The following is a 5,103-nucleotide window of genomic DNA, read 5'->3' as shown; positions in this document are numbered from 1 at the left end:
AAAAAAAAAAAAAAAAAAAAAAAGCTGGGAAACAGACCTCAACCCACAGCTGCAACCTAAGGCTTGGACACTAAACCCCAGAGCTCACGGTGTCAGGACAGACAAGGCCCAGTGACTCAGGACAGTCTTAAGTAATTGTGATTATATTTCTTAGTATTGCTCTCTCATTATCCAAATAATAATAGCAATTATATACAGTTATATTTTATATACAAATGTATATTTTCCCCTGCAGGTTCATGGAATATAGAAGAAATAAAGGATTCCAAGGAAGAGATATCAGTATTCTTCCGCATTAGTGTTGCTTCCTGACTCTCCTTAGCTCTGCTAGAAAAACCCAAGGCTTCTGTCAGCTGAAGTTGTCTCAATCAATTTTGCTATGAGCTATTTCTGACATTGTGAATATGCATTTCTACAGACTACGTTCACAAGCCAGAGGGCAGCTGAGGGAGTCCTGCAGTCTCTAGGAAGACAGGAGTTCTTAGTCTGAATAAGGAAAATTGAGGTTGCTCATTAGAGGTTGGGCCTATCACTTAATGTTCTCCTTGGAAGAATTTCTCAGAAGCAGAAAAGGACCTTTTAGGGAGATTCTTACAAGGCAAGTGGTGCTGAAGCAGGTGGCTGTACTTTTTGGTGAGAACACACAGCCCACATTCGCCAGTCTCCATTGGATACATTACTGAACATGCCTACAAAATAGGATGAGCCATAGACACACTATAGATTGTGGTACTCATTCAATGGCATAAATACACTATTGTCCCTAGCCCGTCACATGCATGGAATACATCTTCCCATAACCAATAGCTTCCTTCTCCTTCTTCCTGTCCCCTCTTATCCACCCCCCCTTTTATAAAAAAGTAAGCGTGTGTGTGTGTGTGTGTGTGTGTGTGTGTGTGTGTGTGTGTGTGTGTGTCACAGCACACATGGAGGTCAGAAGACAACTTTGTGGAGTAAGTTCTCTCCATCCATCTTTATGTGGGTTCCAGGGACTGAACTCAGGTCACCTGGCTTGAACAACAAGCACCTCTATCCACTGAGTCATCTTACAGTCTCAACTCCTTTCTTTTTCTTAAGGAAATCAATGCAAAGTTCTGATGGCACTGCTGAAGAGAAAAGACGTGCCACAGGCAGACCACTGGGACTATCTGAACTATGGAAAGGGAACTTTGTTTCCTAGGGAGTTGAGGAAGTCAGCTGCCCAGTGGTCATGTCTCCTTTTAGTCTGTGGTCCAGCAGTGTCAGTGTTGCCTGGACCATGTAGTGTGGCTCTCTTAAAGTGAAACCCATAGATCTGGGGCTCCAGCATCACTCTAGGTAACTCTTTTACATGGTCAAGTCTGAGAAGTGCAACACAAGAGAAGATATTATCTATTATCACCAAATCTGAGAAGACAGCAAGGCACTGGCCCAGACAGCAATGTGATGCTCAAGGTCTCAAGTCAAAGAGACTTTAGGGAGAGGTGAGACAGGGAAAGCCTCTGGGGAGAACATTCAGGAACCATGGAAGCATTGCAAGTGTCACAACATTTCCATTCAGTCAGTCGACATGAACCCACACGCCATTCATTCATCTTCTAACTAGAAATGAGCCAAAGAGCTTATTAGAAATGGGCTGGGCAGGCTGATTCCCAAACAGGAAGGGGGATCTGCTGTAAAAGCCTTAGGCTTTGGTGACAGCAAGAGAAAAGGGAGATGGGGAGACAGCACGTTACCAATCCTGGGAAGAAAGGAACGCAGGAACAGAAGTAAGCATTCCAAATCCCAGAGGGGTTAGGAAAGAGAAGGGAAATCCAAGAGCCAGACATGGGGCTAAGACATGCTCCATCAAGCTCGCACTGGCTGGAGGCCCAGCGGGAGCCTCCCTCTCAGAAGCTAACATCTGCCTTTCTTCACGTCTCTGCAGCACACTGGATGACCTGCTAGAGAGCAGTTTCAGCATCACAAGGATCAAGACACAGGATGCTTACAAAATTCAGTGACATGTGTAAACACTGGCCTAGCTACTTCCTTGAGGTTAGCAGGCCAGTTTCATTTTACTGGCAAACACTGTCTCTTTAATGGACCACTATAATTTATTAAGAGAACTACAGATGCACAACTACGTATATTGTTAAGAGTATTTGAGAAATATATATAATATATATTTGAAGCAAATCAAAAATATATTATACTATACTATGTATGTGTAATAGAGTTTATACCACATATGCTTCTAAAACTGGAAGGTTTTCAGTTAAGATCTTAATGTCATGCCTTGTAGAGAATTTAACCTGCTACTGATCCAACAAGATTCTATTTGTAGATAGGACTGCTTGAACTCGTTTCCACCTTAAATTATTGTCAAGGATCTAGATCTGATCTGAACTTTAATCTATCAAATATCTGAAATAAACTTAAGTCCTGTGTGCTCTTTTTCCTAGACCTGCTGTGTCATTCCTGTTTCTGCAGCTGTCAGAGAAGCATGACCAAAGGCAACTTAAAGGAGGGGAGTTTATTTTGGCTTATGATTCCAGAGGGTCCAAGCCATGGAACAGAGGCACAGCGGCAAGCCACAGGCATGACAAGAGCAGAAGGGTGAGAGCTCACATCTTCAGATGCAGACACATAGCAGAAAGAGCAAAGTGAAAGTGGGAGGAGGATCAAAGAAACTTCAAACCAGATCAAGGACTCAGACACTAAAGCTCCAGGGAGCATATGCCTTAAAACCAGCATACCTACTAAGGCCGTGAGTTTGTTTCATCTCCTTTACCTACATCATGTTCCTTTGACTACCTTCCTCCCTGTGTTTTATTGTGTACCTACTATGCATACATCTCAATGTGAGACCCTGTGATTCAAACTCTTCCTTCAAGAGAATACAAGTGAAGTGAGTGTCTGGAGCAAGACTCTCAACTTCCTTCCTGGGTTCTGCAACTTAATAGGAATTAAAAACTCAATAAAAAGATTGGCAAAGAAAACATGATCTAAAAAAAGACCCTCAAGAGACAGATGGAAGAAAAGTTCTGAGAATCCAGTAGGGGAATAATATACTCTATGAAATGGGGCAGAAAAATACAGTGGAAATCCACAATTAGAAATTTTGAGAAAACTTCCTAGAACTGAGGTCATGAGCCACGAGAACTGAGCTACGTACACATGCCATGGAGCCATTCCAGAAGTTTAACAAAGGAAGCTACCAAGCTCTATCCCCAGAGAAGAGTGCAAGAGGCAGAACATGAACAACCAGAGGGAAAGTGAGACCCAGCGGGTGCAGCTGCTCAATACACTGCGGACTTGACTTCCTGGTGGTGGACAGCACCTTGAACTGAGAGCCAAAATGCACCCTTCCTTTCTTAAGGTGTTTCCATCCCTGCAACAGAAGAGACTAAGACCATAGCCAAGGCATTCAGATGCAAACTGCGAAGACTCAACTGTAAAAGCACAAATGGAAAAGAAGGCAACTCAGAGAGAAGAGAACATCGTTCAAGAAAGAAAAAACTAGGCTGTGTATGGTCCATGCATTCATAAAGCATAGGGATGGACATTGATATAGGGAGAGAAGAAGGAGGAGGACAAGGAGGAGGAAGGAGAGGAGGATTCTAAATGTCACCTTCCGATGTAGAATTTTTAAAACTGGAGGGGAGAGGTGAAGAAACAGAAACATTTGTATAAGATTCAGAAGTTTGGAAGAAAATGCAAAGGCAATGGAGTGCTTCTGAAGACAGAAGCTGGGGGGGGTGTGCAAAGCAATACTATAATTACTGGCTCTTAGATCTCTTCTTACTTAAAATTTTAAAAAATTGTATAATATATTTTGATCATATTCTTCCCTCTCCCTCAACTCCTACAATCTCTTTCTTAAATCTTCTGGAAAGATACAGTAATGCTGAATAAAATAAGTACAGGAGAGACCAAGGCTCCATGCAGCGATGAGCACCACAGGCGAGCAGGCGAGCCACAGCATCTGAACCTGGGTCCTCTTGGCATCTTCTCCTGAGTAAACTCTGTGACTCCAAGCATCTTCACTTCTGTAAACTTCAGCTCCCTCAACTCCGCGTGGTTATGACGTCATTGACACAAGAGTGTCGCTCCGAGGTCTAAATGACAAAGGGTAAGAACTGACTGGAAGTGCTCAGGAAGTTTCAAGCACAAGTCAGCTCTCAGTGTGACACAGGCAGGCACAGACATTCAGCGCACACCAGTGAACAAGTAGTATCGCTACTCTTGTTAGGCTTATAAGAGATGCTGGGTAAGGACAAGACACGAGAAGCAGAATACAGAACTGATAGTAGAGCTAAGCTAAAAGGACTGAGATAAAAGAGCAGGGGCGGGGAGCGACTTGCTCAAGAAAGGCCTGGGGGTGTTGCTCAGTGGTAGAACACTAGGTGTGCACAAGACCTCAGGTCCTGTCCCCAGAAGAAAGAAAGCAGAGGGGGAAAGCAGGGAGACAGTGAAAAGGGAAGGAAATGGAGGAGTAGTAGAGGGAGGGAGGCAAGAGGTGGCTCAGCAGCTGAGAGAGCTTACTGCTCTACAGAGGACCTGGGTTCGGTTCCCAGCACCCAGAACAGGTGCCTCGCAAATGCCTGACACTCCAATTCCCGGGAATCTGATGCCCTCTTCTGACCTGAGGGATCCTACATTAATGCTTTCCAGCTGTCTTACTTTTAATGCACTGTTTTATGTAGCATCATTAAGGAGAGATTTATTTTTCTGAATATCCATAAAATATTTAATATATCAGCATATTTTCTTCTATGCAATATATCAAAATCATATCAATGAAATCAGTAGTAGAAAGTGAAGTTATGAGATTAAATCAATACACAGGGATTATGGAGATGGTGTACATAAACTCATACAAGTACATACATAAACACATACAAATAGTAAAATAAATCTTTAAACTACCAGGCAGAGGCAGTTTGGGGCCAATATGTGAGTTTGGGGGCAATCTGATCTACATAGCAAACTCCAGACCAACCACTACATAGCGAGACCCAGTCTCAAAAAGCAAGAGGTGGGGGTAATAAGAGTAGTGGGAGGTTGGAGGAGTAAGGAGCAGTTGAAGGCAGTAGAACATCTAAGGAGTGGAATACAGGGGACAAAATTTAGGTCTCAGGG

This window comes from Mastomys coucha, unplaced genomic scaffold, assembly GCF_008632895.1.
Source record: "Mastomys coucha isolate ucsf_1 unplaced genomic scaffold, UCSF_Mcou_1 pScaffold22, whole genome shotgun sequence".
Classification (NCBI taxonomy): Eukaryota; Metazoa; Chordata; class Mammalia; order Rodentia; family Muridae; genus Mastomys; species Mastomys coucha.
The sequence above is the reverse complement of the archived record's forward strand: the minus strand, read 5'-3'. Positions refer to the sequence as shown.